The sequence below is a fragment of the Salvelinus alpinus genome, chromosome 13 (assembly GCF_045679555.1).
Source record: "Salvelinus alpinus chromosome 13, SLU_Salpinus.1, whole genome shotgun sequence".
Lineage (NCBI taxonomy): Eukaryota > Metazoa > Chordata > Actinopteri > Salmoniformes > Salmonidae > Salvelinus > Salvelinus alpinus.
Window position 1 is genome coordinate 21654920 of NC_092098.1, and position 12794 is coordinate 21667713.

A 12794-nucleotide genomic window follows, 5' to 3' on the forward strand; every position below is an offset into this window, starting at 1 on the left:
GTCAGGGTTGAGTAGGTGTCACGCCCTGACCTTAGAGATCCTTTTTATGTCTCTATTTTGGTTTGGTCAGGGCGTGAGTTTGGGTGGGCATTCTATGTTTTGTGTTCTATGTTTTCTATTTCTGTGTTTGGCTGGGTGTGGTTCTCAATCAGAGGCAGCTGTCTATCGTTGTCTCTGATTGAGAACCATACTTAGGTAGTCTTTTCCCACCTGTGTTTGTGGGTAGTTGTTTTCTGTTTTTTTTGTGTGTCTGCAACAGACAGAACTGTTTCGGTCGTTCTCGTTGTTGGTTTTGTTATTCAGTGTTCAGTATTATTAATAAATCATGAACACTTACCACGCTGCGCTTTGGTCACCTTCTTCTTCAGACGGCCGTTACAGTAGGTTACTTTCTAAATGTAATCCGTTACAGTTACAAGTTAGCTGTCCAAAATTGTAATCAGTAACGTAACTTTTGGATGACCCAAACTCAGTAAATGAATTTGATTACATTTCATTACTTTTAGATTACTTTACTCTTAAGCGGCTTTAGAAGAAGACAAAAATGTATGTTACAAATTGAAATACATCTATTGCAGGATAAATCAATGTTAAAGTTTACATAGCTGGCCATACATGGATGTTAAAATGTACTTTATGGGTTGGTTATGTGGCTTCTTCTAACCCATCGCTTTCTACTACATATAATAATACGATTAAATTATATCTTTACATTAAAAACCAGTCTATCAGAATTCCAGTCATTCCAATAAATGTTATACCCCTTGATCTTCAAGAATAGGACTTGGAAATATGGAAGTATAGATTAGATTAATTGTTTTACTTGAGCATGACCCCAAAACTAAGGACTTTTTAGCTAGCCCTACTCTGTTGTTTATGATTTTGATGTCATGGAGGACTGATTGGGTTCATTGATTCGAGTTGAAAAATAAATGCTGCGAGTGTGCAAAGCTTTCATCAAGGCAAAGGGTGGCTACTTTGAAGAATCTAAAATATATTTTGTATGTTTAACACTTTTGGTTACTACATGATTCCATATGTGGTATTTCATAGTTTTGATGTCTTCAATATTATTCTACAATGTAGAAAATAGTAAAAATAAAGATAAACCCTTGAATGAGTAGGTGTTCTAAAACTTTTGACCGGTAGTGTATATATAATTTATAAGTCCAAAAATAAATGTAGCAACTACAGATTGCCAATTTAAGTCTATCAAATGTGTGCAAGTTTGAGAATGTGTCCATTAGGCCTATGGATTTTTTTTTTATCAGCATGAATTAGGTTGAGCAATAAAAGCCCCGCTTTTATTCCATAGGCTTGGATCCGCAATATGCAGCTGTTGCAAGAGCGCATTTTTCACTGGCTGTCCACTGGTTTCAAAAACAATGATTAATAGGCAGCTTAAACTTTTTGAATTCAACCATTATTGGGTTCAAATACACATTTAGATTTGTGAAGAGCCATCCACAATCCGTAAGGCGCAAATAGCTAAATGAGAGAGCAGCAGTGTGATTCACACCAATGCGCTAACGTTATGTAAATATCAATAAGTAAAATCCGTATCGTCGTAGACTACACCACTATTGTCATCCTTACCTCCAAGAAAGAGGGTTCATATCTACTGTGTGAAAGGCACTCAATGCACGTAACTGACGTGAGGTTTATCTAGTCAATCGGCCATAGCAATGTTTTTTTTCTGTTGGCAGGGTTCACACAGGGTTCACACACACACACACACTAGCTGAATTTGCAGAGCTAGCACGCAAACTAAAGCAAACGTTAACCATCAAGCTAGCTAGTACCTATTCCATTTATGTGGCGTCGTCAAAGATGGAATCTTTGCTATCGTCAGTTTATTCCGAGATTAGCATGCAGCTGGAGTGCTTCAAAGTCCCCGTGATAAGGTTAGCGATAAACTGAAGTACAAACTGAACAGAACAGAACTACACTCTCTTCTACCATTGTCTTAAATATATTTAATGGTCTCGTTGCAAAAGCTAAATTGTCGCTAGTGAACTTTTTTATTTTTATTTCACCTTTATTTAACCAGGTAGCAAAGATTATAGCAAACACCACAGAAACGGAATTGGTGCTCGCTCGCTTTGCAAATTCAGCTATTGTTGGAAGCCAGCCAATATGAAACAAACTATATTAAAATTACGAAAGGTTGCAGCATATGTTGTGTAAATGGTGAACTCATACAGCTGTCAACTCTAGTCACTGCAATCCGTTTCACATTTGCTAGCTACCTTTTAGATCGAAGCACATATAGAATGATAGAAGATAAGATGATAGAAGCCCATCTCCTACTGTAAATAACCTACACAATGTGTGTGTGTAGCCAGCCAGCCAGGTAGAAAAATGGCAGAAAAAAGACGGACATCAGAGTATTTTTCAGTACACCAAAACACAAAGTAAGAACCCTAGTAGCCTAATATCTCAAAGACTAGTTGATAAAATGTTCATAAGAAAGAAGTGAAATGCTAATGGAAATGTTTCACAATGATGTCATTAGGCAGAGCAGGCAACAGATGGCACACAGACAGCAGAGTTGGGGACAGATATGCAGGGACAGACTGGCAGAGACAGGGCGTCTCAGGTAAGTTTGTTGAGTCTTTGTTTGGCAACATTATGAAAGGTTCTCCATTTTTGTTTTTGTAAATAGGGACATAATTGGAAAATGCTATGGATACCCCCACTCTCAACTTAAACAAATCTTAGTTCAGTCACCAGTTTAAGGCAATGGTATTGCTGTTGTGATTAATTGTGTTGTTTTGGGTACCGGTAGTTATGAGTACGGCAAACACCTTATTTATTTTCTAGGAGACAGACTGTGAGTCATTGAGGGTGGTGAAAGGGAAAGAGCCAGGGAGAGAGACTTCAGAGAACAATGTCACAGCCACGGCAGGACCAGGTGTCACCCTTGTTGCCAGCAGCACCAGTATAGGGGACAGTGGCACAGCATTGTCCAGTTACCTCAGTGATGGCACAAAACTATATCAGCCACACCCACAATTTATAGAACCGCAAACTCTTGCCAACAGAGTGTTGACGTTTCAAGAGAGATAGTTTCGCGATTTCCCCTGGCTACATTATAATCCATCAATAAAAGGAGTGTTGTGTTTTCACTGTAGCAAAGGGTTTTCAAGCCAGCCATCTTTTGGCCAAAGAGCAGATGCTGCCTTCATTAGTGCAGGATTTAGGAACTGGAGAAAAGCCATTGAAAAATTCACAGCACATCAAAACTGCCAAACCCACTGCCACTTTGTAATTGTAACAGCACACCAGCTAAATCCAATCAGTGTCCAGTTATCCAGCGCGTGGGGTAAACAGCAGGATGACGCAAGGCATTGCTTGATGAAAATTGTTAGTTCGGTGCGGCATGTAGTAAGACAGGTACAAGCCTTTAGAGGCCACACGGATGACAGTGGGAATTTATACCAGCTTTTGAAACTTAGGGCAGAAGAGGATGATCCCATTTTACTGAAGTGGTTAACAGAGCGTACCACAATGTACAAAGGCCCCAAAGCACGGAATGAAATTCTGAACATCATGGCCAATACAGTCATTCGAGCCATTGCAGCTGAGATTAGGTCTCTTCCGATTGTACAATTTTCAGTAATTGTTGATGGTACTCAAGATGTCTCTGGTGCTGAACAGGAGAGTGTCTGTCTGCGTTATGTTGACCATGACCTTGTCCCTCACAAGGAGTTTATTGGGCTGTACAGGGTGTCGGAGACAACAGGCGAGGGCATTGCGGAAGTGGCAACTGATGTGTTGTTGAGGCTCAATTTGCCCATGTCTGGCTTACGTGGGCAGAGTTATGATAGTGCCTCAAACATGGCAGGAAAATACACAGGTGCACAGGAAATTGTGAGGAGGCAGCAGCCATTAGCCCTCTATGTACATTGTGGAGCACACAGTAAATCTGATTACACGGGCTGGCTGCTCAGCCTCCCCACTGATCCGGGATTCCCTTTCTTGGGTCCATCAGTTAGGTGTCCTCTATGGCCAGTCAGGAAAGTTTAAGAGCATGTTTGAATCAATAGTCACGTCCAAAGATACAAATCTGACCACCCTGAAACCCCTATGTCCAACAAGGTGGACTGTGCGGAATACTGCTATTAGAGCTGTGCTAGGGCAGTATGAGCGGGTACTAAGCAGCCTAGAGGAGATGGCAAAAACTGCATCCAAGACAGCTTCAACTGCCAGTGGCTTGTTCGAGCACTTCAGCAAAGGCAAGACTGTGTTGGGCCTCACACTTGCCTCTGCTGTTCTTGGAGAGCTTGAATGTCTAAACATTTCACTGCAGAAGAAAACTCAGACTGTCTCTGGTATGCAGGCTGCAGTCGAGTGTGTGTGGTCATCTCTTAGGGGCAAGAGAAATGACGAAAGCTACCTTTGACTGTATGAGAAAGCAACAGCATTGATTGACTATTGAATCCATTGAGACGCACTCAAGACGATTTGCTGGCAAAGCAGTGGATCACTATAGGGCAGAATTCTTTTAAGTGTTGGATTGTGTGGAGGTTCAGTTTGTCGACCGTTTTGACCAGGACAGTCTAAACGTCCTGCAAAAGTTGGAAAGAGCGCTTCTCACGGGGGAGTTGGATGAGTCTCTAGATCAGTACCCAGAGCTGAACATAGATTCTCTTTCAGTGCAGATCCCTCTCTTTCACAACAAATACCCCTGTAGCAGCAGTGGAGAGGCAGCAGAGGTCCTCAGGAGGCTTTCAGTGGAGGTGCGGGGGTTGTTTGACCAAGTTGAGGTGCTGATCAGAATTTTGTTTGTGGTGCCAGTGTCTTCATGTGAGGCTGAGAGGAGTTTCAGTGCACTCCGCAGGTTAAAGACTTGGCTACGGGCTAGCATGGGCCAAGAGATACTGAACGGCGTAGTTGTCTGTAATGTACATAAAGACAGGCTGGACAGTCTCAAGAGGGAAAATATCTGCCAGCAATTTGTTGGATCCATTGAAACCCACAAACATATGTTCAGTTCTTTTGTTCAGTAGTGTGTATAGCAGTGGTTCTCAACCTTTTTTGGGGTACTGGAACCCCTGCATATTTTGAGGCAAGGCAGGCAAGGTTTTGAGCGGTCCTCAGGGACCTCCACCCCCTCTATTATATGTAAAGTTACTGGAACCCTTGTGGTACTGAATACGTTCATTACACTTTTTTATTTCACGGACCCCTTTCAATTACACCAGGGACCCCTAGGGGTCCATGGACCCCTGTTTGAGAACCCCTGGTGTATAGTATGATATTTGTTCTTTTGTTTAGTAGTTTTCAGTTTTTAGTACATGACAGTACACTTACTAATTATTTAATGTTATTTTATTTAAAATTGCATACTTTGTGTGACATACTTGTACATAGCTGCTGTTTGAAGAGTTGAGACACTGACTGAAGGATATTTTGGTTGATTTAGTTGGGTTATTCATTGAAGTAGTTATTTTGCTTTTAGAACTGTACTTATTTGTATCTTTTTGTTCTTGTAAAACTATTGTAGTAGACTCAGGCCAGTGGAGACCAACTTTGTGATGGTTCTCAATGGAGATTATTTAAGACGAGATCACACCATGTTTATTGTATTTACGAAAACTGCACCCATACAGTGTACAGTACCATTGCCACCTACTGGCCTTTCTTGGTATTGCTGGTTTTAAGTACAAATACCTGCATACATACTGGACTGATAAGCAACACTGCTATAACTATTATTAGTAGTAGTATTATAATGATTTAAACATTTGAACAAGTTGGGACAACCCTTCAGTTAACTACTGTACCTATCAATTATCCAGTAGTAGTGATTATGGTTCCTCAATATACATTTTACATTTTACAACGTAGGCTATGTGTTACAGCACTACTTTTGGTGTCCCCCTCAGGAATTGCTCTTGAGAAAATGTCATGTAATTGTCCCCTCCAAAGTTGATATCAGATTTTCGCCCCTGTGTAGCCTACAAAAGCCTACTCCTGCTCTTTTCCCGCGATCCATCAAACACATTTGGTGTGTCATCAGTGGTCTCTGATTTGTGGTCAGACTCGCTCAGGTGGAACAAACTTAAAGTTGCGCCTTTTTTCAATGCTGATTTGAATGTCTTTGAGAAAACAGAACTGTCAAATATTTTTTTTCAGAATTTAAAAGTAATCCACGAAGTAATCATCTAGTTTTTCCAAAATATCCGTTTTCTGATTACAATATTTTTGCTGCTAATGTAACAGATTACAGTTACCGTTTTTTGTAATCCCTTACATGTAACTTGTAATCCGTTACCCCCCCAACCCTGAATGTAGTGGACAAAAAGTAAAAGTTCTCAAAAATATAAATAGTAAAGTATAGATACCCCCAAAAACTACTTTAGTAGTACTTTAAACTATTTTTACTTAAATACTATACACCACTGGGGGAAATGAATGGAGTTTTTATAGTGTTTTTGAATAAATGCTGAAAATAATGTCTGTGGTAAACACAGGCTTAAGATCTTATCTGTTTTGATCTATGAGATAATCTTAATCAACTAACTTCACTTTTATTTTTTTTATTTTAAGCATTTATGTAATAAAAAAAGGACATAAAGCACATAAAAGGCTTCATAATTCATAAAGTCCATGTTAACTGACTGATATTATCTCATAGAACAAAACGTATGATGTTTATTACAAAACCCTATTCTTTCCCCATTCCTTTTCCCCATATGAATGGCTGAATGAACCAGAGGTAACTCATATCCGTTTTTTTGGACTTCAAGCTGGCGAGCTCTATTGGTATGACATCAATTACAATGTCATGTTCAAAGTTCACAATTTTACCTTTTGTAGGTGAGAGCAGAACTACTTTGAAATAGTTTTGACCGTGTTTAAAACTTGGGAACATACAACATGGGCTCTTTCACATCATCTACACATGTGGCATTGCAGTCGTATCAATACAGTGTAACAAGCAATCAGTTATCTGTAAGTTGCGTGGCTCCATTGTAGAGGCTGTGCTTGTTATGTACTTTGTATCACTTGCTTGTCCCATGCAGATAAATGACCAAACGCAATAGTGGCAGATTAACTCATTGTGTGCGGTGATGTTTAAAAACAACATGTTTATGTTATGCTTATAGATAAGCTAAAAATGTGCATGAGTAAGTGTTCATTATCATAATTGAGAGTGTGACGTCTCTCCTCTGCTGTACATTCATCCCTGTGATAGCTTTAGGGCTTGTTCACTGTACAAACTGTGTGCTTCCCCTCCATGCAATCTCCATAGTTTTATAATAACCCCCATAGTCCTTGGTTTATGATAAGGTAATACACTTGTAGGCCTACTAATATCATTGAGATGTTTCATATTCTTAAAACATGGATACCCTCTGCCCCCTGCAAAAGGTTGACATGAAACATTTGTTAAGCACTATATTTGAAAAAAAGAACGTTTGCACTCGGGTAAAGGTTAATGAAGAAGAATTAATAGGGACAGGATATTCAAGTTTTGGCAATGCTACTACTGGAGCCTATAGGTGCATGTTAGTGGAGCAGTTCATGTTGAGAGAGAGAATGTGATAGAATCTGATTGTACTGCCAGTCCCTCAAACAATCAGATGTCAATCCTATGGTTTGGATAGGGCTTTTACATAACATTCAAAGTGTTGTTGCAGTATGGAGTGTGTATTAATGTATGGAAATAGTGGAATGAAGAATGGAAGCTCTGTTCAGTCAAATTAATACAGTACTGCACAATGCTATGTAGGCCTATTACTATAATAATCAAAGTTAGATCATTATGACGGTCAAAGATAAAAGTAAAAAATAAAGTCAATATAAAAATAAAAACAGTTATGGAGGGAGAGTCGCTCTGAATGGGAGTCAAGTTAGATGACTGACTGTAATGTAAATGTTGAGCGGCTTCACTGCAGGTAGATTGTATGTTTTAATATTCACAAAAAAAATCTAAACATCTGACCATATATGCTATATAACACTAGAGGGAGCCAGCAGAATTGCCTTTACTGGCACCTCAGTCAAGAAGCAGCCAACAGAGAGACTGATAGGGAGCCTACTGGCACCTAAACAGGTTGTTGAGGTGCCAGTAGTTGAGGTGTCAGAGATTGTCACAGTTGGGGATTCTTAATTTCATCACTCTGTTGTCACTATGATTTTATCTGAGCTTCAGGAAATTCAAATGAGCCTCGTGATTTACATAAATCCAGTGAAAACCTGCAGTTCTTTTTACTCTTTCTCTCTCGATTTAACGCTAAAGTACCAGACATAATAAATGTCCTACTACTGTAGGTCCTACTACTGCGACATTCAAATGTACAAAAATGTATCTGAAATGCGGCAATACACATCAACAACCATCATTTTATATAGCTTAATAACACACAGTGGAGTGAAGTAACTTAAGAAAAAATACTTTGAAGTACTACTTCGTTTTCTGTATTTCACTTTACTATTTATATTTTTGACAGCCTTTACTTTTACTCCACTACACCCCCCCCAAAAAAAAATATGTACTTCTTACTTCCATACATTTTCCCTAGCACCCAAAAGTAGGCCTACAAGTTACATTTTGAATGTTCAGAAAGGACAGTAATATGGTCTAATTCACACACCTATCAGTATAACGTGTTGTCATCCCTACTGCCTCTTATCTGGCAGACTCAGTAAACACAAATATTGCGTTTGTAAATGATGTCTGAGTGTTGCAGTGTGCCCCTGCTGTCCATAAATACAATGTTTTTTTTAAACCAAAAATTGGGCGTTTGGTTTGCTTAATATAAGGAATTTGATTTATAGCATTTACTGTTACTTTTTCCGTTTTCCACCACTGTACTTAACTACATTTAAATCCAGAGTACATTTAAAACCAGATATTTTTTTACTTTTACTCAAGTAGTATTTTACTGGGTGACTTTCACTTGAGTTATTTTATATCAGGTATCTTTACTTTTACTCAAGTATTAACAATTAAGTACTTTTCCCACCACTGATAACACACAATATATATATATTGATCTCCACTACAACATACAAGTGTATCCAAAATACAGCACCTAAATTATAGCCTACTATCGTCTATGAAAACTGATTTCCCTGTTTTTTTGACAGCATTAAGTTATTACGAGGTACAGTGCATTCGGAAAGTATTTAGACCCCTTGACCTTTTCCACATTTTGTTACGTTATAGTCTTATTCTAAAATTGCTGAAATAGTTTTTTTTACTCATCAATCTACACACAATACCCCATAATGACAAAGCAAAAACAGGTTTTTAGAAATGTTTGCTAATTTATTAAAAATCCAAAACTGAAATATCACATGTACATAAGTTAGACCCTTTACTCAGTGCTTTGTTGAAGCACCTTTGGCAGCGATTACAGCCTCGAGTCTTCCTGGTTATGATGCTACAAGCGTGATACACCTATATTTGGGGAGTTCTTCTCATTCTTCTCTGCAGATCCTCTCAAGCTCTGTCAGGTTGGATGGGGAGCATTGCTGCACGGCTATTGTCAGGTCTCTCCAGAGATGTTCAATCGGGTTCAAGTCCGGTCTCTGGCTGGGCCACTCAAGGACATTCAAAGACTTGTCCCGAAGCCACTCCTGCGTTGTCTTGGCTGTGTGCTTAGGGTCATCCTGTCGGAAGGTGAATCTTCGCTCAGTCTGAGGTCCTGAGCGCTCTGGAGAAGGTTTTCATCAAGGAGCTCTGTATTTTGCTCCGTTCATCTTTACCTCAATCCTGACTAGTCTCCCAGTCCCTGCTGGTGAAAAACATCCCCACAGCATGATGCTGCCACCACCATGCTTCACCATAGGGATGGTGCCAGGTTTCCTCCAGACGTGATGCTTGGCATTCAGGCCAAGGAGTTCAATCTTAGTTTCATCAGACCAGAGAGTCTTGTTTCTCCTGGTCTGAGAGTCTTGGGGTGCCTTTTGGCAAACTCCAAGCAGCCTGTCATGTGCCTTTTACTGAGGAGTGGCCTCTGTCTGGCCACTCTACCATAAAGGCCTGATTGGTGGAATGCTGCAGAGATGGAAGTTTCTTGCTTCTGGAAGGTTCTCCCATCTCCACAAAGGAACTCTAGAGCTCTGTCAGAGTGACCATCGGGTTCTTGGTCACCTCCCTGACCAAGGCCCTTCTCCCCCGATTGCTCAGTTTGGCCGGGCGACCAGCTCTAGGAAGAGTCTTGAGTGGTTCCAAACTTCCATTTAAGAATGATAGAGGCCAATGTGTTCTTTAAAAAAAACTGTTATTTAACTAGGCAAGTCAGTTAAGAACAAATTCTTATTTACAATGACAGCCTAGGAACAGTGGGTTAAACTGCCTTGTTCAGCAGCAGAACGACAGATTTTTACCTTGTCAGGTCAGGGATTCAATCTAGCAATCTTCCAGTTTCTAGCCCAACGCTCTAACCACTAGGCTACCTGCCGCCCTGTTCTTGGGGACCTTCAGTGCTGCAGAAATGTTTTGGTACCCTTCCCCAGATCTGTGCCTCGACACAATCCTGTCTCGGAGCCTTACGAACAATTCCTTCGACCTCATGGCTTGGTGTTTGCTCTGACATGAACTGTCAACTGTGTTGACAAATGTATACATTTGCAAAATGTAAAAAAAACTGTTTCTGTTTTGTCATTATGGGGTATTGTGTGTAGATTGATGAGGACCTTATTTTATTTAATCCATTTTAGAATAAAGCTGTAACTTAACAAAATGTGGAAAAAGTCAAGGGGTCTGAATACTTTCCAGATGCACTGTAGATAACAGGTAATCTCACAGATAATGGTTTATGACATTGTATACCTCTCCCCTCCCCACTCCTCACCAGTCCATTCCTCCATCCCCACTGAAGTGCCCTTGCTGCCACCAGGCTGGGGCCAGAAAGGTCAAAGGTCAGCGTGCTGTGTGTCAACGCTGCCCCGAGGCCCTGCACCGTGTCTACCAGTTCTGCTGGGCCTGTGGGAGGGAGTGGCCTCAGGAGGAACCCTGGAGGGCCAAGGGAGCCATTCCTCCTGCCCTCTGCCAGGCTGTGCCCTCAGGACTGCCCTCCTCTCCCCAGAGGTCATAGCTGATCCCTGCAGTTCAGCCAAGGGATGCCCCTTCTTCAGGGCCTGTCCTGGCTGCAAGGCCCTCCTCACTCACACCGGAAAGGGATGTCCCAATATCATCTGTCCACACTGCCATAAAGTGTTCTGCTTCCGCTGCTTGAAGTGCTATTTTGAGTATGATTATGTTTTTGAGTCCCATCTACAATGCACTGTGGTGGGTAACAGTCAGTCTCTCAGAGAGTTGGGAATGTAGAGGCTATGGCACATGGTCTTTGGAACATTAATTAATGCCTCATTCATTATCACTTGCAAAAGGAAACCATATTGATTGTAATTACTCCTGGAAATATAAATATATTGTACAAAGACAGTAAATTGCTATGCTTCATTATTGTCCATTTTTCCTCAGTTGTCTGCATGCTACTCAAGTAAAAGATGAATAAATCCCAAAGTTATAATTTGTGTTCTGAGACCAGTCATGAGTTTCGGAATATCAGGGGGGAGGAGATTAACATGTTTTTGTGGCCTATGATGGGTTCAGGAATCATATCACAGACAGTCTATAATCAGGTGGCCATTTATAAACGCTCCTCCCATCCACAGATGGTGGAACCTCCATTCCAGTCTTATTACATCTGACTAGTGTTCTGAGAGTGGTCATATTTTTGGCCTCTGACATGTCTATATACAGCCATGTTATAACTATCATACATAACTGACTCCTGGTGGTGGCACTTTAAATAGCCTATACATCTGAACTAACAGGACGTCGCCACTATTTTTAGCACAGGATTATTTGCTTCCTATGGATTTAAAGGTATCTACATTTAATCTGTACGCTTATTACTGCTAAATTCAATAAAAGATAATAATTAATTAATTTTACACAAAAATAATGTAACAAATCTGTTGATATGGCACTGTGGATGTATTAGACTTCAGACTTCAGAATTAAAAGAGCATTCAAAATAAAAGTCCCCATTGAAACTAATGCAAACAGATAAAAAAAAGTGGAAGCATGCCACAATTGGACTAGATAATGCATTTGTAGGTTGGAATGTTGTTGAATAAATTCAATAAAAGATAATTAATTTTACACAAAAATAATGTAACAAATCTGTTGATATGGCACTGTGGATTTATTAGACTTCAGAATTGCATTGGGTACTGTCACATCCTGATCAGTTTCACCTGTAATGGTTATTGTCTCCACCCCCTTCAGGCGTTGCTTGTTATCCCTGGTGTATATATCCCCGTGTTTCCTGTCTCTCTGTGCCAGTTCGTCTTGTATGTTCCAAGTCAACCAGCGTGTTTTTCCCGTTCTCCTTCCTTTTCTATTCTGTTTTACTAGTTCTCCCGGTTTTGACCCTTGCCTGTTTTCTGGACTCTGTACCCACCTGCCTGATGTCACGATCGTCTTGATGAGGAAGAGTGGACCAAGGCGCAGCGTGATATAAATACATCCTCTTTTTATTATACGAAGAAGATGAACATGAAACGAAACACTTTACAAACTAACAAAACAACAAACGACCGTGAAGCTACAAAACGAAAGTGCACACACAAGCTACTAACATTTAGACATAGACGATTACCTACAACAGCCTAATGCCTATGGCTGCCTTAAATATGGTTCCCAATCAGAGACAACAATAAACAGCTGTCTCTGATTGAGAACCAAACCAGGCAACCATAGACTTTCCTAAACACCATCACTGAACACAACCCCATACACTCTACAAAACCCCCTATACAAT